This window comes from Ailuropoda melanoleuca, chromosome 4 (assembly GCF_002007445.2).
Source record: "Ailuropoda melanoleuca isolate Jingjing chromosome 4, ASM200744v2, whole genome shotgun sequence".
In the NCBI taxonomy this organism is placed as follows: Eukaryota; Metazoa; Chordata; class Mammalia; order Carnivora; family Ursidae; genus Ailuropoda; species Ailuropoda melanoleuca.
In genome coordinates, this window is record NC_048221.1 from 104371039 (window position 1) to 104388951 (window position 17913).

Genomic DNA, 17913 nt, shown 5'->3' on the forward strand with positions numbered 1-17913 from the left:
ACATTGCTTTAACTAAACATTTTGATATAATTATCAAATTCTTCTGAAAACAGGAGGGAAAGCAAGGATGTTGGGTCATAGAAGGATGTGAAGTCCTCATCTTCATAATAAAAAAGCCAATCAAAAGTGGAAAATGACAAGATTTGATAAGTCAAGGACTAAACATTACACTCAAACGTTTACAAAGGAAGAGAGCAGGGGACTTCTGGGATTGTTTGTTTGCATGTTTATTTATTTATTTGTTTCCTTTAACAGACTTCTAATTTTGGTAGAAGTTTTAAGTAACTTTAAAAATGAATTCAGATTTTCATAAATAGCCTGACCCAAGCCAGTGGTTATGCTTGCAGTTTTCACCTAAAGAGTAGAACCAAGTTAGAGCGACCACAGTACAAGGGCTAAGGAGACCCGACCAGACCTGCCAACCCAGGATGACCTGAGCCACCACCGAAGTCCAAGGGGTCATGTCCAAAGGGGTGGGTGAGACGCAGTGAAGAATCTCTGAGGTGTGTGCCTCTTGACATCAGGTGAAGACACAAGTCTTTAATTAAGAGCCTCAAAAATATCAAGAATATTGAAGCAGGGCTCCGTCTTGGGTGAAATGGCCGTGGACAGCACGGGTGAGGCCTCCAGTTCTGCTAGACAATAACCAGCCTGCACTTCCGAACCTGTAGTCTTACGGATAACGGAGCAGCAGGTGCTTACAAAAAAGCCCACAGCATCTGGGCCCATGATGGTGTGAGCCGGGGTAGTGACAGCTCAGTGATCACGAAGGTCCTCAGGCTTCAATCCACCCACATTTCAATAAGCAACGGGAGCCCCAAACTCAGGTTCCAGTTTCCACCGAGCTAGGCACTATCCATGCACACCCAGGCCCATGGTTTCACTGGCCCCAAGCCTGCGCAGGGTTGGCTCTTCAGATGCCAGACAACACTGGGGACAGAGAAAATGGGGCTGGCACAGGAAGTGACCTACAGAACAAAAATGTCCAATACAAGCCAGAAAGACTCCCTTCAAAATGGTTAAGTTTTATGTTAAGCTTTAGTGCTTAACGCTTCCATTACACGAAATATTCACTTATGTAGAACAGCTCATTCCCCAGTAATATGAGATTAATGAGGCATCACTGTACATAAAAACTACCGAGCTGGCTCAGATCAATCGTCTGTCCTGTCCAGCAGTCTGCCTTTTAAAGGGCACAAAAGAATATGAAATCCAGAAACAGAAGCATCTGGATTGGGGGCCTCTTTTCACCACCTTGAACTGTGGGACTTTGGGCAAGCTGTTATCTATCTGCTCCCAGTCTCAATTTACTCATCTGTAAAATAGTTCTATGAATACCTTCCTCTCAGTGGTGGTGTAAAAATTCATCGAGATGATACCCTTAAAAGTACCTTTCAGACTGTAATGCTGTCTAAATATATTCGTTAATTTAGCTGAAGGATCTATGAAAGCCTAATAGCTGTTGTCTATCGTAGTTTTCTTCCATATCCTGAAGATGATTAACTTCTTTTAAGAAATCTGATTACTGACTTTTCTATGAATATATTTTTTAAATGCTGAATCTGTCTAGAATCTTGATCTTTGTATTTTTTTAAAGATTTTATTCACTTATTTATTTGAGAGAGAGAAAGAGGAGGAGCAGAAAGAGAGGGACAAGCAAACTCCCTGCTGAGCACAGAGCCAGACGCAGCGCTCGATCTCACGACCTGAGTCAGACACTTAACCGACTGAGCCACCCAGGCATCCCTTGGTCTCTGGTTTTTCGAAGAACTCTTGGTATATTCATCTTCAAAAATTTTGTAGGGCAGTCCATAGAATCTTTTTTTTAAACCTAGAAAACCCCATAACCTAACACATTCCTAAACCTTCTCACCCAGCACCTGTGTCCCTCCAGACCCACCCCGCGGCTCCATTGTATTCTTAGTGAAAACTTCCCGGACTGTGGTGCTGTAGGTGAGCCAGAAGCTTAGTGGGGGCTGGAAGGAAGAGCTGGGCTAAGTCAAATGGTTAGGCTTTGACAGACACTCAGTGAAACACTTTCTGGAAGACTTAATGCAGCTGAAGCTTTCTCGTGTGTTTTCAGGAGCTATCTGTCCTGAAGGACTAAGCCAGTGGGCTTGACAGTGGGCTGAACAGGCTGTGCCCTTTGGGGCTCACCCAGGGGGAGGCATCTGGAGGCATAGCATAAAAAGGAAAGAGCACCCCATAACATTTTTATTAACAGTTCAGTTTAAATTTTCGGTTTTTTCTGCTTCTGTTAGGAGACCCTGTCAAGTAGAAAAGGCAGTAAGAAGGGAATCGGATAAAAAGCCAGTCCTAAATCCAACCAGCTATGAGACTAAACAGGACACCTGTTCTCCATGAGTCTCAGTTCGTACAAATAAGGGGTATGGAGTAGATCAGGGTTTTCAGATATGTCCTGTGGCTTCTGGGTTCTCCATTTACACATTGGGTCACATCCCAAGAGGTAGAGGAAAGAGTATTAAGGGAGTGGGGGCCAAGCGTGTCTGTGTCTCTCCCCCGGATCCCATGTAAAAAGAAACGCTTTACTACCACCTCTTTTATCCATTTTATATTAGGGTTTTTGAAGGCAGTGCTCCCTGACTAAAAACATGTTTGAGAACCAGGGGATTGTATATCCCTAATGTTCCCTTCCAATCCTATGATTATCTGATAAACTAACACCCTACACACTGGATACATGAAATAGATCACACTATATAATGCATTCTGGTGTTGGAGGTATATTCTTGAGACATGTATCCAAATCAGCACGCCCAGCTTAGGAAGCACTGCTGGCTGGAGCCATCCCGTTCATCTCCAAGAAAATAAGTCCTTGCTCAATACCCACTCATTGTTACATAAGCCACCACAACGTGCTCACAGAAGTAACAAAAGACACAGTCCGCCCTTGTAGGACTTACACTATTGAGGAGGCAAGACTGAAACGTATACAGAATAATTACAGCTCAACACCCCCTCCCCCTTAAAAGTGCATAATTACATGAGACACTGTAAGGTACAAACTCTAATTGTGTCTGCACGCGGCAGTGGGGGAAAGCATGAGAGGAGACGGTCCAAACAAGGAGAAAAGGCATCATGGAGGAGGCGAGAGTCTGGAGCTAAGCCTTCAAGACAACTAAAGTCCAAGTACTAAACACTAAAATCCCTTTAAAGATTTCAAGCTGCATAAGTTCAGAAATAAGATCAATGTTAACTAATCGTGCTGACTTGAAAAACACTTATTTTGTGGCAGAAGAGAGTTTCCTTCCGCCCTTAACTCCTTACTTACTTTAAACTTTATTGCAGGAAGGTTTGAGCAGGGATCTCTGGTAAAGAGACCTAAGCTCTGTTAACCTCATAATTCAATAATTCGTGAAAGTTATGCTATAAAACGTGTAAATATTCGCAAAAGGAAGGTGTGTCTTGCACGTTTTTATACCACAGCATCTAAAGGACCTGATCTGTGGGCAGGATGGCACAATGAATCACACAGAACCTTCATCTACCCCCCAAACAATAACCAAATCTTCACCTCATTCAAAAAATATAAATAGAACAAGGCTTACACTACTGAGGAGGTGAGACTGAAACACTCAGAAACATTACAACACAAAACCAGCCGCAGCTCTAGTCTGCTGGGCTTGGGCAACGTGATGGTCCCTGAGGATGTTGGGAGACCAAAGCCAGGCCCCTGCAGGAAAACCGGGACTGGGGTTGGCACCCTCCCCTTTCACCTAGAGGGAAGGCAAGAGGAAGCAGAGGCAGCTGCCCGTGATCTCGGGCACCCGGTCTGCAACATCTCTGGAGAAGGAGGCCTCTAAGTCATCGGGATAACGCTGGTTCCGACCTGCGTGGCCTTCGAGGGGGGTGGAGGAAACTATGGAAGCGCACGGTAAGATTGAGATGGGACACATCAACACTGCCCCCACCCTCAGCTCACAAATACTAAAATTCCAAAGCAAGGGAGTACAACTAATGTCAGAAAGATAGCCACATCAAAAAGACAGGACATAACGTAACAAGTGTTGGCGAGGATGCGGAGAAAAGGGAACCCTTGTGCACTGCTGGTGGGATGCACACTAGTGCAGCCACCAGGGAAAACAGTATGCAGGGTCCTCAAAAAATTAAACATAGAACTACCACGTGATCCAGCTATTCCATTTGGGTATATATTCAAAGGTATCTGTACTCATTGCAGCATTATTCACAATAGCCAAGATAGGAAATAAATATTTAATGGAATATTATTCATCCATGGGAAAGAATGAAATCCTGCTGCTTGAGACACATGGATGGACCTTGAGGGCATCATGGTAAGTGAAATAAGTCAGGCAGAGAAAGACAAATACTATATTCATTTATATGTAGAATCTAAAAAAGCCAAACTCATAGAGGATAGAGTGGTGATTACCAGGGGCTAGGGAGTGGGGAGAAAGGGGGAAAGGTAGGTCAGGGGCACCTGGGTGGCGCAGTCACTAAGCATCTGCCTTCGGCTCAGGGCATGATCCCAGAGTCCTGGAATCGAGCCCCACATCAGGCTCCTCCACTGGGAGCCTGCTTCCTCCTCTCCCACTCCCCCTGCTTGTGCTCCCTCTCTCACTGGCTGTCTCTCTGTCAAATAAATAAATAAAATCTTTAAAAAAAAAAAAAAAGGAAGGTAGGTCAAAGGGTACAAATTTCCAGTTGTAAGATGAATAAGTTCTGGGGATCTAATATACACTATGGTGATTACAGTTAATAATACTGTACTATATACTTGAAAGTTGCTATGAAAGTAGACCTTAAGTGTTCTTATCACAAAAGATGGTAATTATGTGATGTGATGGAGGTATTAGCTAACACCAGAGTTGTAATCATTTTGCAATATGTAAGGGTATCAAATCAACATGTTATACACCATAAACTCACACAGTTATATGTCATTATATCTATAAAACTGAAAAAAAGCCAACAAATTGAACAAATGAGAGATTTCCTTTTTATAGTATTCTAAATGATAATTCAATATTTTGTAAAAAATGACCTTAAAATAGTATGGTCTATCTATACTCATGGATGGGAAGAATAAATATTGTTAAAATGTCCATATTACCCAAAACAATCTACAGATTTGATGCAATCCTACCAAAATACAAACAGCATTTTTCACAGAACTAGGACAAAAAAATCCTAAAATTTGTATGGAACAGCAAAAGACCCTGAATAGCCAAAGAATTATTTAAAAAGAACAAATTGGAGGTGTCACAATCCCATATTTCAAGGTATACTACAAAACTGTAGTAATCAAAACAGTACGGTACTGACACAAAAATAGACACATAGATCAAAAAAACAGAATAGAGAGCCCAGAAACAAACCCATGATGATATGGTCAATAATCTTTGACAGAGGAGGCAAGAATATGTAGTGGGAAAAAGTCAATCTCTTCTTCAACAAATGGTATTAGGAAAACTGGACAGAAACATGCAAAAGAAGGAAACTGGACTGCTTTCTTATACCATACACAAAAATAAACTCAAAATGGATTAAGGACCTACGTGTGAGACCCAAAGCCATAAAAATCCCAGAAAAGAGCACAAGCAATAATGTCTCTGACATCAACCATAGCAACATTTTTCTAGATATGTCTCCCAAGGCAAGGGAAACAAAAGCAAATTAAATTAATAGGACTACATCAAAATAAAAATTACTGTACAGCAAAGGAAATAATCGATGAAACTAAAAGACAGCCTACTGAATGGGAGAAGATATTTGCTAACGACATATCTGATAAAGGGTTAGTATCCAAAATATATATAAAGAACTTATAAAACTCAACACCAAAAAAACAAATAATCCAATTAAAAACGGGCAGAAGGCATGAACAGGTATTTCACCAAAGAAGACATCCAGATGGCCAACAGACACACGAAGAGATGCTCAACATCACTCATCATCAGGGAAATGCAAATCAAAACCACAACGAGATATTAACTCACACCTCTCAGAATGGCTATAAATCAAAACACAAGAAACAGTCAGTGTTGGTGTGTGGAGAAAAAGGAACTTTTGTTCATGGTTGGTGGGAATGCAAATGGGTGCAGCCACTGTGGAAAACAGCATGGACCTTCCTCAAAAATTAAAAACAGAATTACCATATGATCCAGTAATTCCACTACTGGGCATTTGCCCAAAGAATACGAAAACACTAATTCAAAAAGATACATGCACGCTAAGCTTGTTGCAGTATTATTCGTAAGAGTCAAATTATGGAAGCAGCCTAATTGTCCATCCATTGATGAATGGATAAAGAAGATGTGGTGTATATATATATACAATGGAATATTCCTCAGACATAAAAAAGAATGAAATCTTGCCATTTGCAACAACATGGAAGGAGTTAGAGAGTATAATGCTAAGTAAAACGAGTCAGAGAAAGACAAATACCATATGAGGAATTTAAGAAACAAAGCAGACCAACAAAGAAAAAAAGAGACAAACCAAAAAAGTCTCTTAACTGTAGAGAACAAACTGATGGTTTACGGGGGGGGGGGGGGGGGGGGGGGAAANGGGGGGGGATGGGTGAACAGATAAAAGGTTGAAGAGCACACTTACCGTGATGAGCACGGAGTCATGTACAGACGGCTGGATCACCATATTGTATGCCTGAAACTAACATAACACTGCATGTTAACTATACTGGAATTAAAAATTTTAAAACGGTAATAAGAAAAATGGTATGGTCTAAATCCTCAATGAGATAAAGTAATGGCTAACATCAACACACACACCCCCAAAAAATGATGCAGCAAAAACAGGCAATTATAAATCAAGAACAGATAAAGATTTTTTTAGATTGGATTCAAAATACTGAAAATTAAACTGTAATCACCAAAGTAAAATAATCTCAGTGGAAAAGACCAGCAGTGAGTTTTTAAAGGCATAACTCCCCAAAATAAAGGAAGAGCAACTACACAGATAAAATGCATACATTTGTACACACAGACACATAAAAGCTGAGAAGCAGACAGGCATGTGTAAACCAACCCAGCAGACCCCAAATGCTGAAACCGAAAGAAAGTAAGAGGCAAACGCGTTTATACAGAAGGACTCCGAAACGCTCAGGACCCGGAGGCGCCAGGGGGATCTGAGAGAGGAGGTAAAGGTGGGGCCGAGAGGAGGAAGCCAGGCTGAACATCCTGTTAGTGTGTAATTAGTGGCCCGGGCATATGGGGGGCTGGCGAGGGCTGGCCATTGGGACGAGGTGGTCCCCCGTACCCTTTGAGCCACTGAGTGGAGGGAAGGTCGCGAAGGAGGGGCCTACTTTCAGTAGCACCACCAGCACACCTGTCATCTACTGGGGCACCATGTACGATACTGCTTGAACAAAGGTATTGTCTTTGGGGGGTGGCGGGGAACGTTCTCCAAACCAGCCTCTTACACTGTCGCAGACGGAGACTATGGGCCTACCATTTGGCTAAAATAGCTTACCAAGTAATTGGGCAAGTAGGTGAGGGTTCTGACCTTAATTAAAAACATCAGAAAAGAGTTAAAGGAAGAGCATGAGCCTGGGAATACCTCCCCAAAAGACGAAATTCCCACATTTTGTTTTAGAGGCAAAGACAAGTTAATTTTGGAGACAAATCTCCCTAGAGGGATTCTTCTAGCAGCCCTTGCTGCAGCTCATTCTGTAACCTAATGATCCTCTGCTGGGAATTCTGACACAAAAGGGGAGGTTTGAAAGTGCCTCGAAGGAAGGAGAGGACTTCAAGTTTAATCATAAGCCCAGACTGGGTTGGTGGCATGTAATTCACGTGATTCACTCTCCGAAATCAGCCATCCAGAGTTTGAGTGTCCATGCTGCCATGTACTAGCCAGGTAACACTGGGCAAGTTGTGACGCTCCCAGCGTTTTCTTAACTATAAAAAAATAAAAAAGAAAATACAAGAAAAAAGAAAAAGAAAATAACAATTCTTACACCAAAGTGTTCAAGTTAAGATTTAATAAGATAATGGGGGTGCCTGGGTGGCACAGCGGTTAAAGCGTCTGCCTTCGGCTCAGGGTGTGATCCCAGCGTTGTGGGATCGAGCCCCACATCAGGCTCCTCCGCTATGAGCCTGCTTCTTCCTCTCCCACATCCCCCTGTTTGTGTTCCCTCTCTCGCTGGCTGTCTCTATCTCTGTCAAATAAATAAATAAAATCTTTAAAAAAAAAAGATTTAATAAGATAATGAGTAATGAAAGGGTTTAGATTGGTGTCTGGGATATAGCAAAAATTGGTTGTCTTTATTATTGCTCAAAGGGCCACAAACTTTAGAAGGAAAACAAGCTGTTAGTTAAAGAGCATCAGTGCTTAGGGCCCCTAAAGGAATGGCAAGAGAAGACTTGGACACACAAGATACAGTTGATTTTTATATGCACTTTAAATGAAAATTGTCCCAAGGTCTTCTGTTGTGTCTCAAGAAGATTGACAAACCTGTATCTTATGGTAAATCAGCACGGTTCGATCCACACCAGATATTTGATTTCCATCTGGACCCAGTTCTGGAAGGATGGAACCTTTCGTGCGAGCAGACAACTGGATGTAGGAGGCTGATGCTCTGGGGAGGATTGAATCCCATTTTTTTCTGCTGGGATCAGCTCTTAGCAGGGTCAATGGGGTCCCTTCACTAATCAATAAAATCAGTGTTGAATTGCTCCATGGACTCAGAGTCCCGCTCGAGGACTTGGCTTGCCCTGCCATCTTCACACAGTCCCCAGGGATCACTACCTCTGACTGGTTGCTTTTTCTTCCCCGTGTCCCCCAACATTCTTTCCCTTCCTGGTATTACATACTAAGACTGAAGAAATGAGGATGCCCCATATCCTTAAAAAACCACAACCAGTAAAACAGTGGTTCTAGAAGTGTGGCCCCTGACACAGCAGCGTGCACATCATCTGGGAGCTTGTTAAAAAAGGAAGTTCTTGGCCCCACCCAAGACCTACTGAATCAGAATGGGGATAAATCCAGGGATCTGCGGTTTAATAAGCCTGCTGGGTGAGTTCAAAGCATCCTTGCATTTGAGTCTTTTAAATCAAACAAAGATTTTTCATGGCAGCTGAAAGGAAAAGCTTTGTGTCAGAGAACTAATAGCATTTGACAGTATTAAAGGCTGAAGTGTGAGGACAAAACAAGGCAAGAGCTATTACGGCAGCAAAGCCTTGCATAATTACTTTCCAGTGTTTATCTTCTCCACTCAGCTGTAAGCTCCAGCTGTCTCGTTCTTAGCAACAGTCAGTATAAGCTCTGTTACGCTACAAGGCCAAAACAACCCGAAATTCCAGGGGCTTTAAGCAGCAAAGCCTTATTACTCATTAACATTATGCTTCCATCAAAGATTGGTGGGGCTCTGCCCCATGTCAGAGACACCAAAATGACCGAGAAGGCACAATGGGAACATTGCTGGTTGTTGCAGCAGAGGGAAAGGGATCACAGCTTTTGAAGGTTCTGCTGAGTGATGACACTTGTCACTTCTACTCACACTTTAGGCCATAGTAAGCCACATGGCCAACCTGAGTTCAGTGGGGCAGGGTAGTACAGCCCTCCCATTTGCCTTGGAGGAAAGAACTAAATATTTGTAAAACAGCTAATAACTACACAATGAGTACCAGGCCCTCTGAGGTAGGTGGTCTCATTTTGCAGGTAAGAAAGAGACAGAGAGAGGTTACATAATGCGCCCCAAATCCCTTGGCAGGTCAGGATCCGAGCTGGCTTTCTGTTTGATTCCAAAATTTGTGCTGGAAAACATGGTACCACCCTGTTGGAGATGGAAGCAACGGGAAGGGGAAGTGGTTTTGCAGGAGATGAACTTGGCTTTAAAAGGGGATGGGACTTTGAAGTGGAAATCTCCCACAGCAACCAGAATGTGGAAATAGAACAGAGGAGATACAAGGGAGCTGGAGGTGCCTGTGGGGCAGGAACTTAACACAGAGAAGAAAGACTCCGGGCAATACTCCTCTGCTTTTTCTCTCAAGACAGAAGGGCGGGGGGAGGAGTCCTCAGAACATTTGCAGTTTGGGGAAGAGAGAAAAGCTAATAAGAAAGTAATTATGAAAAAGGAAAACCCTAGGGGAAAAGTCTTCAAGAAGAGCACAAGGTTAAGACTACCCGTTACCAAAGGAAGCTGGTTGTTGATAATACAAGTTTTTTAATCTATTATATTTGAATAGAAAGAAATCTAGAGTGTCCCCCAAGGAGCAGATTTAATAACGTTGTGAAATGGGAAACTCCAAATTCCAAGGGCAGGAAAGGAAAAGAAGACTGTGGGCGTGAGCCACCAAATCAAAGACTTTAATATAGAATAATGGAAAAAATATATGGGTGGATTCAATCAGGACTGAGGTTTCATATTTTACAAAGGGAAGTGTACAAATGCCCGAGGCAGGAGGATAGGAGAGCTGGAGAAGCAGAGGAAGAGGCACACAGACAGACAGGCATGCGGTAGAGATGAAATCGATGGGCTCCACGGGGCAGGAGGCAAGGAGGCTTCAACAGACAGCAGGTCTTTGCTTGCTCTGAGATCTGGGAAGTGTGAGAGCCTGCAGGGAGGGAAATTGCTGATTGTAGATAAAGTCAAGGGCTCCGAGAGTACACAATTGATGACTCTATCTGCCACAGGCCAACCCCAAGTCACAAAACATAGCATCTTTCTGTGTCCAAATGGTCTATTTGCCTGGTCCACAGCAGGGTAAGTATCTCCAGGGATTTTTCCCTCTGTGCACCATTTTTCTTTTCTTTTTCCCAACTGGAAGATTATACCTGGTTTGTACAATTGATCACTCCTATGGCAGACACAGCTACTGGTCACCTAATATCCATTTTTCTTATCTTCTTTATTAAATGGCCCAAGTTTTTTCAGAGAGGCAATAACAGACACAAATTCTTTCTTTCCCAATCTCCCTTACACTCCTAACCAAAGAGACAGCAGTGGCAACAGATTTCTCCATTAGTTGGCAAATGGAGATGTCCCCTGGGAACTCATGTTGGGATTGGGAACTTTGAGGCATTGCAGTGTATGATTTCCATATAAAGAGAGCCATAATGGAGGGTCAATGGGGTAATCCTGACTAATTGAGTGGACCCAAACTTGCACTCTTCTATGGACAGCTCTGAGTACAGTATTCCTGGCCACCTGCTTGATCCTAAGGGCACCATTTTGTGACCAGTAGGAAAAGGTCAAGGGAAACAAACATCATCTCTTCTAACCTAATTATTTATGCTCAAGACCATGGAATCACAAGGTTCTCAGGACGTAGATGAAGGGCTGCTCTCAAAGAAACTTTGTTCTAGAGACATCTTAAAAGGTAATGGATGAATGGTTCTTTAACACCTTGCTTTTGAGTTCTATTATATCCTTACTTCTGCTCTGTTGGTAGACTCTCTGATGTCTGAAAATAATCTGTACATAAAGAAGAATATTCTTTACTATTACATAATGCTTAATTTGTTAATTGTATGATTTCATTAAAGGATTAATGTTCTACAGATGGTAGCTACACTTGTGGTCAGCATAGCATAACACATAGACTTGTCAAATCACTGTGCTGTACACTTGAAACTAATGTAACATTGTGTGTCAATTATATTTCAGTAAAAAATAAGATAACATTCTTGTTAAGGAGTAAGCAGTCACTATTCTAAGTTTCACCCAGTATCTTCATAACTAATGTCTGGACTTAGAATCTAATTAAACTTGCCCAAACTTATTAATTGGTTATGAGCTTATCAACAAAATGTTCTAAACAGTTTAATTAAAATTATGATTATAACTATTTCATATTTTTCTGAAAAAATCCTACAAAATACAAAAAATTAAATAAAGCTTTAATTTTTATTATACTTTCACTTAAAACCAGTAATAAAAGTGCTCAAATCAAGATGAATTTTAATTTCATCATACAGTCTTATGCTTCTTCCTCCCTAGGATTTTTGTTTTTATGTTTTACCAAAGTTTCCCAAGGCTGAAGTAATTGTACCAGTCACAGAAGAAGAATACTATCACAGATCAGCTGAAATGGCAGCTTCTGGAATTTTGCCACTGATCTTGGTTAGCCAAGCGTCCTGATTGTGTATACCCCTGTAATTTCAACCCAAGCCTTGGGGCATTAGGCAGAATCCCTTTTTATACTAAAGGTTTACTTGATACATCATGAGATTTTTAAGTGTCTGCCTTTCATATAGGTTTCAAACTTTTGAAATGGATTGCTTTCCCAGAAATGATGTGTTATTTAATGTTTGGAAGGTTGACATTTCTTAACATGTAGGTACTTAATGTCTGTCTGTGGGTATTAATTGGAAACTTGTAATCAGTAAAAAATACATTCTATCATATTTACATTTTTTATTATAGCTACTTTTTTTTTACTTTTATTAACCTTTGAGTATCTTTATGACCTCATAGCCTTAATAATCATAATGATCATTCTCTATTTGATGCTCATATTGTCTCAAGTTGGCCAATAGGAGACCTTTTTTAAAGTCATTCCTTTATTCTTTTAGCACTGCCTTGAATATTTTTGAGAAAGTGAAATCAGCCCTGGTGGCTATCAAGCTATGATAAACAAATTCTAACATAATTAAAGCCATAATGCAACTGGAGGAAAAAAGATCTCTGAGTGATTTTTTTTTCTTACCAATGAAATCACCAGCCTAGCTGCATTCCTCCTACCTCTGAACAGAGATTACTGAGAGATACTGAATCACTGAACTTCTCCAAGTTTCTTGACATTACCCAATCCAGGGATGGTCCCTGCTTCCCCAATCTCTTCATAAAAATCATTCAGCAGAAGCACAAATCTTCTAATCAGCCCCTCCTGAATCCCTTTTACCCAGATGCAGACGGTTTCCCTGGAGCAGTTCTTCCTTGCTTAGCAAGCTAAATAAATTTAAATCTGTTCCTGATATGCTTTGACTAGTGGGTTGATACGTTAAAAGCATCCGTGCTTTCTAGCAACAACAAGATATTCTAGACCCATCTGAATTTTCCTGCCAAGACTTAGGAATCAGCTACTTTGAAAGAAAATCTAGTTATTTTAGTGGATAAAAACAAAACAGATGAAAATCTGGCACTAGACAGATGAGAGTGGTGATGAGCCAAATAGCTACTGTTGAAAATATTATTGCCATGGGCCCCTTTTGTAGCTAGAATATCTGTTTCCTTATTAAGTTGTGGGTCCACATCGATCTTTCCAGTCTGGCATGTTTTCTTACTGTACCCAACTTTCTTTTAGTCCATAGTCTCATTAATTACTAAGACTTTCTACAACATGGATGTTTGGAGATTCGTCTGGCTGATCACCCACTGTCCTCTACCTGAAGTTCTCACCAACTGAGAAAAAGAGGGAAAGAATATGGTCTTTACTTAGGGGCGCCTGGGTGGCACAGCGGTTAAGCATCTGCCTTCAGCTCAGGGCGTGATCCTGGCGTTATGGGATCGAGCCCCACATCAGGCTCCTCTGCTATGAGCCTGCTTCTTCCTCTCCCACTCCCCCTGCTTATGTTCCCTCTCTCGCTGGCTGTCTTTATTTCTGTCAAAAAAATAAATAAAATCTTTAAAAAAAAAAAAAAAGAATACTGTCTTTACTTTAAAAAAAAAAGCTATATTACAAAACATATTCTGTGGACAAAAGGGAGGCTTCCTCTCCCTTTCCATTCCTTGAATTGAATCTATCACAGATGTTAAATGAACAGAAGACTTCGTGCTAGGTGGGAGGTCCTATCCTGGTGCTCCTACCATAATGGAAGAGAAAGTGGAGGAAGAGGGAAGAGGAGAGTAAGTGAGCAGGGAAGAAAGAACAGAGGAGAAACAGAGAAGGAGAGCAAGAACAAGAGAGAGCTATTTCCTTGTATACAAAGAGGAATCTGTAAGATCTAGGTAATTGTGCTGTCGTTGGGATTAACTCATAGTCCGGTAAGGAGGGCACGTATTGCATGGTGCACTGGGTGTTATACGCAACTAATGAATCATCAAACTTTACATCGGAAACCAGGAATGTACTGTATGGTGGCTAACATAATATAATAAAAAATCATAAAAAAAATAAAATAAAATAAATAAAAATAAAAAAATTTAAAAAAAGAAATGGCAGCTGGCATGGAAGCTTATGGTAAAACAATTTTGATCATACTTTTGAACATAGTTGTACTGTACTCTTTAGGGTCAATTTCTAGAACCAGGGGTTCTGAGAAAAAAGAAAAAAGTATATAGCTTAAATGTTTAATATGCATTGTCAAACAGCCTCTTAGAAAAATTATCAATGTTTTAAAACTTTTCCAATTTGATAGACAAAATCAACTCACTAGTGTTATTACCATTCCTTTCTGAATTTAATCTTTAATTTTATCAAAGTTACTTCTAGACACATTTTAGAGAGTCAAGTAGTTCTATGAGCTTGTTTTGCTTTACCTTGGGGTGACTGGGTGGCTCAGTCGTTAAGCATCTGCCTTTGGCTCAGGGCGTGATCCCAGCGTTCTGGGATTGAGCCCCACATCAGGCTCCTCTGCTGGGAGCCTGCTTCTTCCTCCTCCCACTCCCCCTGCTTGTGTTCTCTCCCTTGCTGTCTGTCTCTGTCTCTGTCAAATAAGTAAATAAAATCTTTAAAAAAAAAAAAAAAAAGAGCCCCTTGACCCCCCCCCCCCCCCCCCCCCCCCCCCCCCCGTTGCCCGCTCCTTACAGGCAATTACTTTCGGGGCAAAATACTCAGTTGAATATTATAAGTAATATAATTTCATCAGGAATTTCTGAGGCTTCCTTTTCATCACTCTCTATTGATTTCCTATATTAGCTCTCGTTCCCACCATTGCCTCTCTTTCTAACCACACACACACACTTCCCCACCTGCCCAACGCAGATCGTCATAATCTGCACCTTAGCAACAGCCAGTGTTAACATCGTCATGACTTTGTAAACATGCTTGATGGTTATAGGCTCAGAAGAAATTGGTCTGCCTTCCTCCTCTTCATGTCAGCCTCCACCCACACCCCGGCGGCCATCTCTACCACCCCTCACTGTGTACCCTCCATTCCACTCAGCTGTCTGTCCCCCAAACATTTCTCTATCATGTCACTCCTCTCCTTAAAAACATTCGGTTGTGCTCAGGAATCTCCGGGATAAATAGTAGAGGCTTCACAATCCCATCCCGCCTCACATACCACCCTCCTCCCAAACAGTAAAGGAAAAGCTTACCGCATCCACACAAGTCTCCTTACGATCTAGGCTCCAGAAACTCTAAGAGGGTTTGTGAAGAAGTTTTTTGTCTGGAATTGTCGCTACCACCAACTCCTTCCACACCTGTTCACATCTTATTTATCTTCTGAAGCTCAAACCCACCTCTTTCAAAATGTTTTTCCTAGTGCGTATTTATTTTTTCCTGAGAGGTTTCCTCCTTTAGTAGCTATGCTATTTATATTGACACTTAATCATGTCCTTCTTTGTTGTTTCTGTAAATTCTCAAGGTTAGGAAGTGTATTAATCATCTTTTTCTAGTAACTGGAGGGAATACTTGGATATGCCCAACACATATCTTCCCTGTGAGAGGATAAATCCAGGCCATACAAGTTGTATTTACTCAGTGTGAAAAAAACTCCTGTGAGGGAAAAGATCCCACTTTATTCCTGTGCATCATTGGGGTTCAGAGGTGTGCATGTGTTTATGATGGTCGATAGTGTGAGCAGTACGGCATTAGGACAGAGAGCTTATTGTGGGTTGAATTGTGTCCCTCCCAAAAACCTGTATGTTGAAGTTCTAACCCCCAGTACCTTAGGAGGTGACCTTATTTGGCAATAGGGTCTTTACAGAAATACTCAAGTTAAAGTTCGGTCATTAGGATGGGTTCTAATCCAATATAATCAGTGTCCTTATGAAAAGAGGAAATTTGGGGGCACCTGGGTGGCAGTTGGTTAAAGCATCTGACTCTTGGTTTGGGCTCAGGTTATGATCTCAGGGTCATGAGATCAAGCCCCGTGTCAGGCTCTGCACTTGGGATTCTCTCTCCCTCTCCCTCTCCCCTCCCTCCCTGCTCTCTCTCTCAAAATAAATAAATAAATATTTTTTTAAAAGGGGGGAGTAGGATTTGGACCCAGAGATGCACACAGAGCGAAGACAATGTGAAGAGACACAGAGGAAAGACGGTCCTCTGCAAGCCAAGGAAATCTGCTGGAGCAGAGCCCCCCTCACAGCCCACCGAGGGAAGCAACCAACCCTGCCGACACCTTGATTTCCAGACTCAAGCCTCTAGAATTGCATGGAAATAAGGTTCCGTTTTGTAAGCCACCCAGACTGTGGTGGTTAGAGCGGTGCTTGAAAACAAATACAGACCCAATACCTAAATGCGTTGCCTCCTTGGAGAAGCAAACCCTCTTCATTCTGTAATAGCAATTTTTTTTCCAAATGCCTTTCACCTCTGTTAGTAGGTCGAGCAAGAAAATGATGCAGAAACTCACAACCACCAGGGTGACTGCTCGCTGGCCTGTGCAGGGGACTCAGCAGCAGCCGTTAGGGTAGCCCTGGCGTCCCTGACAGGGAGGTGCCCACACAGTCTGACAGTGGGGCGGGATTATTTCCCTGGAGCAGCCTCGTCTAGCAGTGAGATCACGGCTCCACTATGAAGAACTGGGCTCTTCGTGGCAGCGCTTGTAGAAATGACATTATTATTATGTGAGAGCAGAAAGCACCAGAGAAAATTATCAGAGAAGTGGGGATAGAAAGCAGGTCATGTCGAGAGAAGGACACATGCTGATTGTGGTGTAACCACAGGCAGAGTGTTGGCCAGAGATTATGTGTAAACTCATCGAAGCTTCCACTGCAACAGCAGATGTGACGGCAATTTCAGTAGAATTATGAGAGGAAAAAAAGGGCCCTTAGAGATTGGGCTTTTTGCAGAAATGAAGATCTACCTTGATTCCACAACTGTGCATGTCGACAATGCTAAAGCAAAGACTTATAAAAAGAAGCGGTCCCTCCCTAGGTTGGGCAGTGGGGGGAGAGTTTGGTCCCTTGAGCAAAATATAAGAGGGCAAAGGGAAATCTTACCATCTCATCTGGAACCAACTTTCTCTGAGAGTCTTGAACCAGACCCATCTAAGAAAGGATGAGATCATAATTTTCAAGTGGAATGTCTTGGAGAACCTCAGGAGATTTATAACTTGAATATAATCATGAAATTCTTGGTCTTTTATGAAAAGTGAAGAGGCGAAATTGAGTACTGGATGAGTGACAGTATATGACCAGGAGAAAGAAACCGACGTCACAAAATGGATTGTGTTTCGGTCAAAGAGAGAGATGCTGCTACTCTTTGTTCTGGATTGTCAATTTCAGGTGGATGTGAAAGTAGCTTTGTCACTGAAACACATTATTGTCTCCACCGTGCTTGGCCACATGAGCCAAGGTGTGCATCACGAGGCTGAAGGACCCGTGGGTCCCGAGGATACCCTCTGATCAGAAGGAGAAGTGTTTCTATCCTGCTGAGATGCCATTTCCTAAAGTCATAGACAACTCAGGGCAAGCTTGGCTTTACTATAGTGAGTCATCAGAGGGGTGTGCAGCCCTGGGTGCTGGAGAAGCAAGATGAAAGCATCTTATTTGCAGGCTTCCAGGCAGAGAAAGGCTAACATTAGGTCACTAATGTGTCGAACAAGAACAGAGTTTCCAGGAAACCTAATGTGATCTAAATCACTTTTAAGATTTTGGACTTTAGTCTTGGGAAATTCTGGTCTAGGTGAAATGGAAACCTTAATAGTAAGAAAGTAAACAGAAATTGCCTTTCAAGAGCTATTATTATGAAAAAGAAAGTTGGAACAAAATGCATCATGAAAATATTTGAGTTGTGGGTTGTATTATGACAGGAAAAGAAGGCAAGCCTGAGTACCTACCATTTGAAGATCCTAAAGGAAAGT